Source organism: Mesocricetus auratus, unplaced genomic scaffold (genome assembly GCF_017639785.1).
Source record: "Mesocricetus auratus isolate SY011 unplaced genomic scaffold, BCM_Maur_2.0 Super-Scaffold_100007, whole genome shotgun sequence".
Taxonomy (NCBI): domain Eukaryota; kingdom Metazoa; phylum Chordata; class Mammalia; order Rodentia; family Cricetidae; genus Mesocricetus; species Mesocricetus auratus.
This window is the reverse complement of record NW_024429191.1, coordinates 78,403,892-78,419,971: the sequence shown is the minus strand read 5'-3', so window position 1 is coordinate 78,419,971 and position 16,080 is coordinate 78,403,892. Positions and strand designations below refer to the sequence as shown.

Sequence of the window (16,080 nt, the reverse complement as noted above, 5' to 3'; positions counted from 1 at the left end):
GCCTAACATGTAATGGGAGCCCAATAAATGCTTGCTGTTTCTGTGAGAGGTGTGCCGCAGTTCTGTCTATTGATGGCAAGCAGATGCTCACCTAGGAAGGGACACCACTGATGGGTGGCGGGACATCTTGATTCCATTTATTTCCCTTCAGTCTCAGCACAGCTGGGTTGTCCGGAGACCGTCAATTCTCAGGAAGGCTTGCCCTTTTCTGTGGAAGAAAGGCAAGAGATGGCAATACACTTGGCTTCCTTTGCCTCTCAGTTAAAGATGGGAGGAGTATGTGTTTACTAGATACAACGGTTGCCTTGTTTTAAAAGTTGTAACAATACATAAGAAAACATGCTATTTAAAACCCTTTTGGGGGCAGACACAAGATGACTATGGTCTGTACTGGGCTCATGTGCAAGGCTAGCAGTCACCAAGCTTCCACGCCCCCAGCCCTGACTTTAACTATTTTTCAAGTGTACAGTTCAGTGGCACTAAGGACACACACATTGTGCAATCACCCTGTCATCTGAAACAAAAACTTCGTTAAAGAATAACTCCCCATGTGCCTCTCACCCCAGCCACCACCAGTCTGCTGTCTCCATGACTTGGACGCTTCTGTGTACCTCACATAAGTGGACTTACACAGTGAGTGTCCCTTTGTCACTGGCACCCTCTCCCGTCCTCCCTGAGGACCTGGCCATCCTCTCCTCCCTTGTAATCCAGTTCTTGTTTTGTGTGCAGACCTAGGCAGTGAGGCACACACAGCAAGGATCCAGAGACAAGTCAATGCACACCACTAGGGGGGTATTAAGCCTTTAAAGATGGAATTTCTAATCAGGGTGTCTGTGGGCTTATCTCCTCCAAGTCTTGCTGATAAGCCTGCACCGACAGTAATGTGGGAGATTAGTCTTTCCCCATGTTTCAGAAAACAAATTGTTCTTCTTTAAACTTGATTATGGGCTGGAAAATTACTGGTACATTGATGTAATTGCTTATACAGATATTCAGACATTCCCCACACAGGGGGCCTCGGCAACGGGAGAGGCTTGGTGAGGCTGCACTATGAAGTCATGTGTCCATGCTTGCTGGTTTTTTCTCCCCACATCTTACTCTGTTTTCTTTCTTCTCTTCCCTCTTCTTTCCCATCCTTCTCCCCCCATCTTTCCTTCTCTTCTTCTTTCTTATTCATTCTCATTTTTTTTAGAGTAGCTGATACAGAGACAATCTTGACCCTCTGGGTCCAAATAGAAATGAACTAGTCATAGCTCTCTAGGAGCCCACCTTGAAGGAGAGAGAGAAGTCAGAACCTGAAAACGAAGGCAGGCCTATCTATAATGTTTTTAAAGGACAGAAATTGCTTGTTGACCCAAAAGATACATATATTGATATGATTGGTAGAAACAAGGAGAGGAGAGACGGCCTTGGAGAATGACTTGAAGAGTTAACTGTGTGCCAAATGTGATAATCTTTGCACCCAGGGATGGAGGTAGGAGGACCAGAAGTTCAAGACCAGCCTTCGCTACATAGCAAGTTCAAGGTCACCCTGTGCTACATGAGGCCCTGACTCAAAAAAGAGAAAAATGATAATCTGAATTTAGCTTTCAGACGGAATCTTGTTTTCTTTGGTGCTGGAGATGGACCCCAGTACCTGTGCCGGCTAGGCAATTGCTCTACCACTGAGCTACACCTTAGTTTCTGGTTCTGACTCTGTGTGTGTGTGTGTGTGTGTGTGTGTGTGTGTAAGTGCATATGTGTATGTACAGATGCATGTGTCTGTGTATACAAGGTGTGTGTGTGTAAGTGCATGTGTATGTACAGATGCATGTGTCTGTGTATACAAGGTGTGTGTGTATAAGTGCATGTGTATGTACAGATGCATGTGTCTGTGTATACAAGGTGTGTGTGTGTGTGTGTGTGTATGTGTGTGTGTGTGAACTCAGGTCCTCACTTTTGTGTGGCAAACACTAGCCATTGATCCAGTTCCTAGCTCCCCTCTTATTTATTGAGACAGAGTCTCTTACTGCACTGATTAGCTTAGGCTGGCTGGCCAGAAAGCCTCAGGGATCCACCTGTCTCTACCCCAGCCCCCATGGCTGGCATTCTAAGCATGGCTTTTTACATGGATGCTGGGAACCGAACTCAGGTCCTTGTGCTTGTGCAGTGAACACTTTTGAGCAGGAAGCTATCTCCTCAGCCTCAAGCTCTGAGCTCTTTTTCTTCAGATTTATTAATTGTGTGTGTACAATTGATTTTTGCCTGAACATATGTATGTGTGCCTAGTGCCCATGGAAATCAGAATTGGGCACGGGATCCCTGGAACTGGAGTTAAGATGGTTGTGAGCCAGTATGTGGATGCTGAGAATTGAACCCGGGACCTCTGCAAGAGCACTGAGCGCTCTTAACCTTTTGGGCCCCTGGCTCTGGAATCTTAACCAAAACCCTGAACGTAAGCCATACCATGGTGCTTCTTCCTTCCCCTGCCCTCTTCACTGGCATCAGGTAGACCCCTACTGCTTGCCTAGACTCCGTTTCTCGACCTGTAAAGCATGGAGTCAGTAGCTCAACCCCAGAACCATAAATGTTTAAACTGAAGCCAATAGAAGGTGAAAAGCACTTTTAGAATTCCATATTCTAAACACAGATGTTAATGTGCCAGAGATGGAGAACCCAACAGTGAAGACTTACCCAGAGCTAAGGTCATCCTGGAAAGGTGGCAACAGCAGCAGTGGAACTCAGTGGCACTGGTACCCTAGGAGCATCCTCCCACCCTTCCTGTTTAAAGAGGAACTGGCATCTATAGCCGTTATTGCCCCGCCCCCACTTCTCCCGGATTTAGATTGAGTGTGTGTGTGTATAAAGCTTACCAGCCACAAGTAGATTCTGTTTCCCACTCCTTGGTATGGGGCCTTCCTTCAGTTCAATATGCTTTTATTGGCACTTCCTTTGGTGTTCTTTACAGCAGCAGCTAATTAGTGACAGCTTTTGAGCAAGCAGCTTGTCATTCTTGGCAGGGACAGGGGACATCCATAGCTAAGTTTACCATGCTCCATGGAAATACATCTCACATTTAAAAGGCGTCTGTTTAGTCAAAGGTAGTCAAAAGTGGCTGTTTCTCCTGAAATGTCATCTTGAATTGTCATTGTTGAAGAACTCCTGGGAGATTAGAAAAATAACATAGGTTCTGTGTGTGTTGCTGACGCTGTAAGCCCTGAGTCACCCTCCTAGCCTTAACCTGCATTGGGATGTCAGACCTTATCACGTTGTTTTGGCATGGTAATAAATCTTCCTGGGTGGCATTTAGTGACAAGCGTGGTAACTGGAGGAGTGCGCTGTTGCTGTCCGTGAGCGCTGTCCCTTCCATTTATACTCAGCTTTTTCCTTGCTGTGTCATTAAAGGAAACAGTTTTGTTCACATGGAGATGAAGGAGATTTTTTTTCCCTCAGATCGGTGTTGCCACAGCCCATGTCATTCTTCTCTTTGGAGTCACTGCAGTGAGGTGTGAGCTCTATTTTACAAACTTGTCACGATATTTATAGATGGCTTAGCTGTTGATTAACACGAGCGATGAGTCGAAACCTCCGTCATGGTTTCTATAAAATGTGATTCACTCCCGTTACTCCCGTAATAAGGATCCAAAGAATGCGTTAAAAATAACACATCGAAGGGGATAATTGGCCTACCATCTATTTCTCCCAATTTGGTTCCCTTTGTAACATGGAGATCTACCGAAATTACAGGTAATAATCAATTATCAAATACCTGCCATGTACCAAGCAGAGTGCAAGTTAAGATGTAACTCTGGAGAGGTAATGCAATCTGCCCTTTAATAATGAGATGATCAAAATGATGAAAGACACAGCACACAAGTATAAGTATTGCTGTGGCTCTGCTTCTGACTAAGGTGTGACAGTCTGAAAGGGACTTTCCTTCTTAGGGGCTTTGGATTTCCAGGTGTCCTTGTCCTCAGTTTCCCCCTTGACGAGTCATGCATATGGCAAAAACCCACAAGTTGTCTTTTGTTATTTACGTCTTTGTAACATGGCTTGGTGAACCCTGAGCATTCCTGGCACTCAACTACCATTTAAAGCACACTGAGATAGCAACATGGTTATTTCTACATCTTCCAATTAGTATTTACTAGCACAGGGACTGCCTTAGTCCTTCTCTTTGGTTTTAGGTGTACCTGCATTAGGTAAACGGATGCTAAATTATTGCTGTTGTGTGAACAGCTTCCCCGGTGATGCCCAGCTCCGGCCTCCTCTACCAGCCCATCCTATCCTGCCCCCTGAGATAGTTGGTGGGTTGTTTTCTCATTGGTATGAATGACATTGTCCCTTTAAGGAAACCAGAGTTTAGCATGAGCTGTGATTAGTGTTGATGATGAATAGCAAATAGCACAGCTGGCATCCTAATTGCTTTTTTTTTTTTTTTTTTTTTACGAAACAGGGTTTCTCTGTATTGTTTTGGAGGCTGTCGTCCAGCCCGGCCTCGAACTCACAGAGATCTGCCTGCCTCTGCCTCCCGAGTGCTGGGATTAAAGGCGTGCGCCACCAACGCCCGACTCCTAATTGCTTTTAATGATTTGTTTATTCTTATTTCATGTGCATTCGTGTTTGGCCTTCGTGTATGTCTGTGTGAAGGTGTGAATCCCCTGGAGTTGGAGTTACAGACAGTTGTGAGCTGCCATATGGATGCTGAGAATTGAACCTGGGTCCTTTGGAAGAGCAGCCAGTGCTCTTAACCACTGAACACACTCTTCTGGCTCATCCTAATTGCTTCTTCCAAGACACACCTCACTACCCATTCCAACCATGAGTGGTCAGGACCAAGGTTTTATTCTTAACGGAGAGCTACCTACTCCCAGGATGGTCCTTATCTTGTTACCCTTTACAACCTCAGGCTTTTAGCTAACTTCTGATTGGTTCAGAAGGATGAAGATGAACCACCAAGTCCTCCCATGGCTTCCTCTGGTTGTGCTTTTAGCTAACTTCTGATTGGTTCAGAAGGATGAAGATGAACCACCAAGTCCTCCCATGGCTTCCTCTGGTTGTGCTTTTAGCTAACTTCTGATTGGTTCAGAAGGATGAAGATGAACCACCAAGTCCTCCCATGGCTTCCTCTGGTTGTGCTTGAAGGATTCCAGAAGGGCTCTGATTTAAAGCTTTCCTTTTAGCCGGGTGGTGGCAGAGGCAGAGATAGGCAGATCTGAGTTCAAGGCCAACCTGATCTGCAGAGTGAGTTCCAGGACAGCCAGGGCTACACAGTGAAACCCAGTGTGCAGAGGAGAGAGGGGGAAAAAACTTTCTTTTGGGTTGTGTCTGTTTGGAAGTTGCACTCTGTGATAATTTATTCTGTAGCTTCTATTCCAAGACAGCCTAAAGACAAAGGTATGCTTCAGCTAAATGAAGATTTTTAACTTAAAATTTTTATTTTTCTGTATGTGTGTGCATGCATACGTACACCACTGTGTGTGTGTGCATGTTAGAGATCTATTGCAAGAGGCGGAACTGAACTGACTATCTCATTGGCCATTAATCAAGCGAAGGTTCTTTTTTTAATAACCTCATAGTATTTATTGTCACCTTATAATAGCATAAGGGCCATTAAAACAATATGAATAAATGTTTTGGACTGTGCTCCTAGCAGAAGACACCTTTAAAAACACCGTATTTCCTCTTCAACTTCTCGAGTGCCTGAGTTTCTAGTTGGAAACACTTTGGAGCAGAGTAATATTGTCTCCTTTCAGCATGATCCAACCCAGTTGTTTCCTTGACTTTGCTTTAGAGTGGATCTCTTCTGCATCATCTAATACGAGGCTCATGTACTCATCAAAGCCAATAATCCAACCCTCTATCCGCATATTCACTCATACAGCCACACCTGAATCCGAGACCTATTTCAAGTATCTGAAGATGAGGTTGATGGGCTACACCATCACCTTCTGGCCCTGGCCCTGGCCACGGTACGCCATGGTGGAAGTCACAAAAGACCACACCAGTAGGAAGGCCCAAGTGAAGGCTTTTAATAAGCAAAGTGGGATAGCTGAGCTCTTAGGTGTGAAGCCTCTTAGGGTCTTTGACAGTCCCTAACTCTTAAGCCTATCACCTCGACTGTAATAGAGTCATACTGTTTGAGACACCTCTGGTGTCGTTAAGGACACATGCAGAGTGACCAGGTGTGTATGGCTGTGGTGATGATGGCTTTGTTACTTTTTATTCCTTCTGCCACTTGGACCACTGTGTTCCTGCCTCACTTTCTCGCCTACCTGCCACCCCACCCCACCCCCCTGCTGCTGTGAAGCAGACAGAGGAGTGGAAATTAAGTAGCTTACTTTGTGTCAACATGAAATAGTTTCCAGCATGTAGCTTAATTTAGCCGATGTAACAAGTTTTTTCACCCCAGGAGCCCTCGGTTGTCTTTATCTCATGCTGGGTGTTCTGAGGCTGGGGTTAAGCCCTGGATCATCAAAGCCCGGCTTCTGTAGAAGAGCGCCTCCCACAAAGAGCCTGGTGTCTCTGTTGCCACCACAACCTGAAAGAGAGTAGTTTCAAACCACACGGAGCCGATGGCATGTATGTGAGCCTATCAGAGGGACTCATCACATATTTTTCTTTTTCTTTTCTGGTGTGTGTGTGTGTGTGTGTGTGTGTGTGTGTGTGTGTGTGTGTGTAAGTCAGAAGACAATTTGTGTCTCATTCTTCAGACACCTTCCTTGTTTAGCAGGGTCTCTCATTGGCCTCAAATCAAGTAGGATCAAGTAGGCTATATTATCTTGCCAGCAACCCTGTGTCTGCCATCTTGCCATTGCAAGAATTATAAATATTCACCACTATGGGCTCTAGGGATTTGAACTCATGTCCTCATGCTTTTTAGACAAGTTCTTTACCAACTGAGCTATGTCCCCAGTCTAGTGCATCACATTCTCTTGCAAGACATAAGTCAGGAACTGATCTGACTGAGCAAACCTTTAACACCTTCATTTTTCTTCCTTCTCTCTTGTGCTTGCAAGGATCTCGTGTTGCTGCCTCTAGGCGAGCTGAATTCCTGCAGTTTGACGATCTTTTAATTCACAGAAGTCTGAGCCAGGATGATATGTTATGGTGGGGGGGGCACAAAAATCTTCAGTGTCATTTTAAGCATTTGGAATTACTGTCTGAAGAAGATTTTACGCCTCTCTTGCTCATCAGTTTACCAGTCTTTTCTCCATTTCGACTCTCAGGAAGATGTGTGTTCGGTCTCTGGAGTGCTAGCATTGAGTGCACACTGGGCATAGGAACGGCTCAGCTTTTGTTGTTTGTTTTGTTTGAAATTTTTAATGGTTTGTTTTTATTTTATCTGCATTAATGTTTTACATGCACATATATGTGGGGGGTGTCAGAGCCCCTGCAACTGGAGTTACAAACAGTTATGAGCTGTCATGTGGGTGCTGGGACCTGAACCCAGGTCCTCTGGAAGAGCAGCCAGTGCTGTTAACCACCGAACCATCTCTCCGGCCCCATGGCTGTTTTAACTTTAGTTTAAGAAGAGAAAAGGCTGACATTTTGTTTTTGTCAATTACTTAGAGGTCTTAAATGCCGCTGTAACTCTTATCACCAGATTCCTGTCATTTTTTTAGATAGAGATTTCTGGAATATTCATGTAAAATATAGGAATGAGGAGGCCAGCGCAATGGCTCAGTAGGTAAAGGCACTTGTCACCAAACCTGAGGATCCAAGTCTGATTGCTGGGACCCAAATCGTGGGTGGAGAGAACAGACTACTACCCAATGCCATGCACGCACCACACATAAAACATATAAAACGAGCAAACAATTAAAATCTAAGATGGTTCCTGACCTTCCCCCCACCCCTTCCCAAATACGATCTCACTTTGGAGCTGGCAGTTCTCAAGGTTCCCTTGCTGTTTAGAAAGCGTGGGGCCTCATGTTCTTACTGCCTTCAACTTAAGCAGCTGAGACCCTTCCGTGGCAGAGATTCTCTATTTGCTTGTTTTTCTTGGGAGCTTTACTGGAAACAAAATGTGATTGCGTACTAGCTGCAGTGGGGAAGTTGGCGAGAAGGTACAGCTTTCTGTTTGGTCTGTCTGAAGCAGCTGACCTTTTGGAAGGAAATCGCTGCTCTTGCTTCTTCCTGTAACATTGTAGCCGGAGAACGGTAGAGGAGTGTAGACAGAATTGTGCCTCTAACCCGGCTGCCAAAGGCTCAAGCGGTCAGGAGCAGGAGCCCCTACCCAGCCCCTGTTCACGGTGCTGAGCTATGTTTAGATGTGTTCGTGGCTGCGTAGTGAGAGATCTGTTGCCAGAAAAGTAGTTTTAGCAGATGGCAGTGTCCCAGTGCTAGGGAGGTAGTGAAGGTGGGCAGCTTACAATTTCAACTCATCTCATCATTACAAGTCCTGACAACGACACTGATTCTTCTACCTGGATAATCTTTTTTTTTTCCTGTAACCTTTTTTTTTTCCTGGCAGGAAAACATTTTAATTTCCTAAGCAAGAAGCTCTTACTCAAATGTCATGTCTGTGACCCAAAGTAAAAATGGATGATAATTCATGTCAATGTGCGCAACACAGCAACTTGAAGCTGCCTTTGGCTCAGTAGGTAGGTGTGCTTTTCCAATGTGTTCTCTCTCAGTTGGTTTCCTAGATTGACTGTTGGTGGCAAAGATTGTTGAGTGGGAGTCGATGCTGATGTGGGGGTGCGCTCTTGCAACGCTAACACTTAGCGACTGAGGCAGGAGGATTGAAAGGTGAAGGCCCGCTTGAGCTACATGGTTAGTTGCAGTCCACTCTGGACTACACATAGGTTCTTGGTACAAACCTCAAGCAGCCCTGTTTCTCCCAGCTCTATCAGCCTTTGAGAGGAAGCTAACAGCCGAGGTCTTCTTTTGCCTCACGTCATCCCAGCAGCTTTCCAGAGGCCTTGGATTGTTGATCGGCACTATCCAGGGCCATCGTGCCGGTCAGTTGTGGCCAGGTGTGTGATTCACGTGGTAGAAGTATGATTTTTTTAAAGGACTTTTTGTACTGTTGTCAATGGTTTTCTGTGGTTTTTGTCGTCTACAGTTGCTATAAGTTTCTTGGTTACGCAAAAGGTGAAAAGGGAGCTGACAGTACATATAAATAGACGTCAGTTCCACTTTAATCTTAGCCATTAATAGTCTTGACCCACTACTTGAAAACATATTAAGTTGCTAAGTTTCTGAAAGTGATAGGGTTGCATTCCTTTAAAGAAATATTTTATGACTACCATTTCATGTCCTACTTAAATCAGGACTATCTAGTTTGAAGGCAATGTCATAACCTGGACACTGACATGTTGGGAAATAGTCTCTTCCTATTTCTTAAAAAAAAAACTAGTTAATTAAGCTGGGTGTGGTGGCGCACACCTTTAATCCCAGCACTCAAGAGGTAGAGGCAGGTAGATTTCTGTGAGTTCGAGGCCAGCTTGGTCTACAGAGTGAATTCCAAGACAGTCAGGACTGTTAAACAGAGAAACCTTGTCTCAAAAAAAATAAAAACTAACAAACAAAAACTCCAGACAAACAAAAAAACTAATTATTAACATGTGTGTGTGTGTGTGTGTGTGTACATGCTCATATGTGCACATGTGTGTGCAGGTGCTTGAGTGGGAGACCAGCAGGCACTAGATCCCTCTGAAAGAGTTACAGACTTTACAAGGTGCTGAGATTCCAACTCTGGTTCTCACTGTTTCACAGCAGTCTCTTCTAACTATTGAGCCCCTTTTTCTAGCCCCCTTCTGTGGTGTGTGTGTGTGTGTGTGTGTGTGTGTGTGTGTGTGTGTGTGTGTTTGTCATAGGGGCCCACTGTGCATCTCAGGCTGGACTTGAACTTGGAACCCTGTCACCTCAGACTTCCAAGTGTTGGTATTACAGCTTGTGCTGTTCTACCCGGCTGTTCTTATGTGTTTGCATATCCTTTTGAACTTGGTTTCCATAGGATGCTCAGCAGTGGTTGTATATTGTTACTAATTTTATATTTCACATGTTATATTTTGAAAAGCTTATTTTGTTTGTGATATGGGATGGGGATCAGACCTATGGCCTCACTCATGCTAGAACACACTCCCAAGTTCTCAAGTTTTAAACACAATTTAATAACTACAAAAGGATCGGAACACCTTGGCCTAAGTGTAGCAGGGGCTTATATTCCTTTAGACCTTTCTCTGGTGGTTCTTCAGTATACCTTCTGTACAAACTTTTACTACATTCTTTTCTTAATCCTCAAAGATGTGTCGACATGTTGTTTGTATTTCAGCATGGTTGCCTCTATACGTGGCTTAAATGACTATGCGTCGTTCCATCAGCTAATGTGTTACAGCTTTCCCATTCCCTTATTTTATGTTATTTCCAGTTTCTCCCATAATATATTGTACTATTTATGTAGTGGTTGTCCCTAAGAGTTGACCTAGAACAAAACACTCTTCAAAGCAAATTTTTGCTAAGTGGAAACAGTACTGTAATTCTCAGTGGGAAGAGAGAGGCAATGAATTTTAATGAAGAAAATATTGGGAACATGTTTCTTATTTTCTGTAGTGCAGATGTCATTATTTATGGGCTCCAGAAAATGCTTGCAGTCATCTGGAAAATGGTACAATGGTAATTCTTCTATAATGGCTGTTCAAGTTGCTTGTTAGATTTGGACTTGGAGATAGTAACTCATAGGCAAGGATGCTGGCATCCTGCTGCCCACATACACAGCTGAAAAGTCCAGACTTTCAGTGCCAATCAGGACCAGTTCTAGGGGAGACACCAGTTGGTAGTCTGTTCCTTTGTTTTTCCCTTTTGAATTTTTTGCTCTTAATTCTGATTTTGAAAGTAAATAAGTTACTGTCCTGAGAAGCTAAAAAACAAAACAAAACAAAAACCAGAACAGCAAGTTCCAGACATATTTCACCAACTGTGAACAGTTGTCACATCTATGTTGTCACTCCCCCACACCCCACGCTTCCCTTCTTTGAAGGTTAAAACACAAGCTTCATGACCCCCTAGCCTTAGAGGCTGGAGTACATGCCACTGAGAACTAGGGCACCTTCTAGCACAACCTCACTCTCAAGAAATGTAACACTAACTCAAGGGCTGGGAATATGCTCAGACTTGCCTAGCTTACAAGACCCTGGCTTGGATCCTCACCAAGGCATGAACCAGGTATAGTGATCCACATCTGTAATCCCACCCAGAACACAGGAAGCAGTGGTAGGAGAATCAGGAGTTCAAGGTTATCCTTCTGCTATATGCAGCCAATTTAAGGCCACACAAGACCCAGTAATATCCAATATATAGGCTATATGTAACTTTCCTTGATTGTCTCAATAATGTCTTTTAAAGCTGTGTTTCTGTTTACATCTATCTATTTTCTGTCTCTCTATCAATCTATCTATGTATCCATCTGTCATCTGTGTGTGGTGTAAAGGAGCCCCATACAGAGATCAAAGGACAACCTGCAGGAGCTGGTTCTTTTGCCATGTGGGTCATGGGGATTGATCTCAGGTCATCAGGCTTGGCTATAATTGTGTTACCTGCTGAGCCGTCTCTCAACCCTGTGTCTTTTTTTTTTTTTTTTTTTTTTTTTTTTTTTTTTGGTTTTTCGAGACAGGGTTTCTCTGTGGCTTTGGAGGCTGTCCTGGAACTCGCTCTGTAGACCAGGCTGGCCTCGAACTCACAGAGATCCGCCTGCCTCTGCCTCCCAAGTGCTGGGATTAAAGGTGTGCGCCACCACTGCTCAACTGTGTCTACTTTTAATGAGCTCTTGACTGTTAGTCTCTGTATGCTTGTCTCCTTTCTCTCTAAACCAGTTCTGCTGTTGTCCCCGCCCCCTCCATTCCTTAGATTTTATAATTTGGATTTGAGGGGGATTTGTCTGGTCCTCGTTTTTCTTTAAGGGTTAGTTTAGCTTCAGTTCTTATTTACATCTGTCCGGCAGAGCATCCCCAACGCTGCGTTCCGCTTCTTTCCCGTGGAGGAAACACAGCGTGTTCCGTGTGCGTTCTCTCGTGTTTGTGCAGGGGCCATGTGGATCGTCTCCGTTGCTCCAGTGTGTATGAGTATTATCCACCAGATTTACCTACTGATGTATCTTTTTTTTTTTTTGTAACTTGTTTTGTTTTTGAAGTTCAGAGAATTGATTGCAGGGCTTTGTGAATTCTAGGCTGGCGCTCTACCACTGGACTCTGTCTCCAGCCTCCTTTTCATTTTGTGAATTAGTAAGAAGCATGCAACTGCCAGAACATCCCGTTTCCAGAGACTGGCAACACCCATGGCGTGAGCTGCGGAGATGCTCCTTGTCTGGCCCTGCTATGCGTGTGATGCTCCTTGTCGTGTGTGTGTGTGTGTGTGTGTGTGTGTGTATAGAGGCCGGAGGTCAACGTTGGGTGTCTTCCTCAATTGCTCTCCAGTCTGTCTTTCTGAGACAGGGTATCTCAGTGAAGCTGAAGCTTGCCAAGCTGGCTAGACTGGCCAGCAATCGCCAGGGACCCACCACCACCACCTCCTTCCCAGAACTGGGATTATAAACACATGCTGCCTTTTTACTCGGTTCCTGGGGATTGAACTCAGAACCTAGTGACAGCATAGTAGGTGCTTTACCAGCTGAGCCATCTCCCCAGCTCAACCTGCTTTATTCTTGTGGTTGTGCATGTTGTAATAGAAATGCCTGGTGTATTTAGATGAGATATATAAGAGCCCACCGGTGGGGGCTTACTTTCTGCACTTAGCAAGTAACCCCCTCCTTCCTTCTCCTCCTGTCCCTTCCCTTCATTACTGTCTACTTCCCAAAGTAACCCGCAGTGATGTGAAGATCTATGACCAATTGCCTTCCCAGAATATTATTATCTGTGTTGCCTGGGTAACGTTTGCCTTGTTTGTTTCTCTGTGACCAAACACTTTTACACCCCTTCCCTTCCTATCTGCTTAATGATTTTATTTTTCTAAAAGAGAATCACCTTCCTGGCTGCTTATAAGCCAGTGTTTAGTTTTGGGGATTTTGTTTGTTTGTTTGTTTTTTGTATGTTTTTTAAAGGGCAGATGGCTCTGGTATTGACCTACTTTTAGATGTGGTCATTTTACTCTAACTTTGCTTGATGTCAGGCCAATATGAACACAAACTTAATCCTCTGTTACTGCATCTAATATTTTCTGTCTCTCAGAGTCCTTCCTGTTTGACGCTCACCACTTAATACAGTAATAATGTTGACACTGACAGTGAGACCATAACCACACCAGGGATCTGGCCCTTTGTACTCCTCCCAGGGTCCCTCAGTCCTCAGCGCGTGCTGGGAGGCTTCACAGTTTGCAGTGCTGGCTCCTCCTTGCCTTGAACTTTTCAGATCAGAAACAATGTTTATACACCCAGTTATCTGCCAGCTGGCCCTAGCCTTTGCCAAAATCAGTCTCCCAATATTAGTTTCTCATTCTATTTTCTTCTTTCTCTTCAAATTTTGAAGTATGACAACATGTGGAAAAGTACAGAGAGTCACATGACCACACACAAGTCCTGAGGACACAGGCACCGTGGAGCAGTGGTGGCAGGACACAGCTCAAGCCTCTTGGCACTGAGAGATGGCACTATTATACTTCTGTCTCTATTTTATTTTAACAAAGTCCTACTATGTAGCCCTGGCTGGCCTGGAGCTTGCTATGTAGATCAGGCTGGCCTATAACGCAAAAAGATCTGCCTGCCTCTTCATCTTGGTGCTGGGATTAAAGGTGTGCACCCCCATGTCTGTTTTTTGCCTCTGTTTCAATAACAGCTTTATTGAAATAGAATCACATATCATGAAATTCACCTTTTTGTTTTCTTTGATTTGTGTGTTTGATACGATGTGTTTGTGGATGTGTCTGTGCCATGGAATACTTGTGGAGTCAGAGGACAACTTTTGGGTATTTGCTCTTCATTCCACTCTGGGTCCCAGGGGTCAAAGTCAGGTCATCAGATTTGTATGACAAGTGCTTTTACCTGCAGCCATTTTGCTGGCCCTGTCACCCTTCTAAGACGGCCAGGAGTTAGTGTCTTCGGGTGTCGTACAGTCAGAACTACTGTCCAACCCTAATACACTTTCATCACTCCTCAACATCCAACCTTACTAATTTCTGTCTCTATGAATTTGCCTACTGTGAACATGCCATGGATGGAATTGTGTGAGAGAGAGAGAGAGGGAGACAGAGACAGATGGAGGGAGGGAGGGGGAGAGAGAGAGAGAGAGAGAGAGAGAGAGAGAGAGAGAGAGAGAGAGAGAGAGAGAGAGCCTAGCTATTCTCTTGTTACCTTTGTCCTCCACAGTGTTCTCCTTCCAGTTTGGGAGAACAGGACTCACAGTTCCTCTCCCCCACCCTGCCAGTGATTCTTGTCTATAGAAGTCCTTGTGTCAGTGAATTGATAAAAAAAAAAATCAGAGTAGCAGGCATCAGAAAAAAGGTTCAGTAGATAATGGTGATTGCCACCAAGCCTGACAACCCAAGTTCAATCCCCAAAATTCATATAGTAGAAGAAAATAACAAACCCTTACAAGTTATTCTTTGACCTCCAAAGGCATGGTGTGGCATGATCATGCGCGAGCGCGCACGCGCGCACACACACACACACACACACACACACACACACAAATGCAATGAAAATAAGGAAAAGAATAGCTTATTTTTAGCAGAAGGTTAATTCCATCCTCTGGAATATCAGTTAAGCAATAGGACAGCAAGGGCTGGTCACCTGTCGAAGAATAGGCTTTGGAAAAGTTTGCTGGGTTAAGATGAGTTGAGAAGAAGGAAGCTCTGTATTTCAGTGTGAAAGGATCACTGGCGTTTATGCACACTAACTCGTGTTTGTTACAACCTCCCTCCAAACACCTACATAGTCTTCTCACTCAGTAAGTTTGAAAGCTGACGGATAGAGACGTTAGAGGGCAGATCTTCTAAAGAACTGTGAGTAGCTGAGTTCCAAGTCATCTTGCGAACATTAATCTCGTTCTAAGAGGTTTTGGCTGGGTGATGGGGTCCATTGGGATTGGGCTGGTATGGAGAGTAGAAACTATAGGATGCTCTGGGGTGATGTGTCTTCGTGGTCGCGTGCTCACTGTCCACACGAGGCCCTTGGTTTGAGTTCCAGTGCTACACAAGAAGAAAAACTCAGCAGTAATAAAATACTCCAAATAATAAAAATTAATCCAACAAGCCAAATCTCTCTACATGTGTTTGAAACCCTCATCACTCTTCAAGCCAGAATCTGTTCAGTCCATTGGCAAAGTTTCACTGGAAGCTTCCAGCTGGAGCGCCTGCCTTCCGCCCAGGGTAGTTACAGCAAAACACAAGACTCCAGTGTTCCGAGATCCTTCAAAGAGTAATGGTTTTCTTTGCAAACGTTTATATTTTGGACTGGGAGTGTATCTCAGTTGGTAGAGCTCTTGTCTAACAGGCACAAAACCCTGTGTTTGATCCCCAGGGCAGGAGTAATAGAACATACCTATAATCCCAGTATGCAGGGGGTGAAGTTGGAGGATCTGGCATTGAACTACATAATGTTCTGATCTAAATATATATTTGCTAAAGGGAAAATTTATGATAAAAGAATATTTATTGTTGATACAAAATAATTCCTGTCACCTGCATAGTAGGCATCCCTCCCTTTGGCTTTCAGTAAGCCTGTAACATTGTGGGCAATTAGCCATTGAGGTTTTTATGAACAGGTACCTCTGGCTCCTGTGTTTAACCTTCCCCACCCTTGGATAAGTCCAGGTGTTAAGGGTCAACATCGGTGCTGGGTGTGTTTACTGGGAATAGCACTCTGTCCAACCAAGCCTAGCTGCCGAGGCTCGCTCTGGAAGGCTGTTAACTCCCCAAGTGTGACTGCAACAGAGCTCGGCTGGCTGTCAACACTGTCCTAAAAATACAATGGCGAATCCATTTCCCAGTGTTTAGAGTGGCCCCTGTGGTGCCTTACCAGAGATACAAACCACTTCCCTTGTCAGGATGTCACGCACTGAAGACTGAGCTGCCTTTTAGTAAGCAGAGACGAGCATGCGTGTGGTAGGCTGGTGGAGGGATAGACAGTAGGTATGAGGGGCAGGGCCCCTGCTTACACCCGTGTGC

At 44.6% G+C, this 16,080-nt stretch overlaps 1 protein-coding gene and 1 pseudogene across 3 annotated transcripts in view; one reads left to right on the top strand and one right to left on the bottom strand.

Moving 5' to 3' along the window:
* Stat5b (signal transducer and activator of transcription 5B) overlaps window positions 1–16,080 on the top strand; it is a 70,398-nt gene that overhangs the window by 20,672 nt on the left and 33,646 nt on the right. The window contains exons 1-2 of one of the 3 annotated variants that reach the window (XM_040749708.1): window positions 8,129–8,341; window positions 8,456–8,585. The exons of 1 other annotated variant lie outside the window; for it this stretch is intronic. The gene's annotated coding sequence lies outside the window, so the exon portion shown is untranslated. Of the gene's footprint in view, window positions 1–8,128; window positions 8,342–8,455; window positions 8,586–16,080 lie in introns of those variants that run through there. One more of the 3 variants, XM_040749709.1, reaches the window with a different exon arrangement.
* On the bottom strand, window positions 5,665–5,960 carry LOC101833818 (annotated as a pseudogene).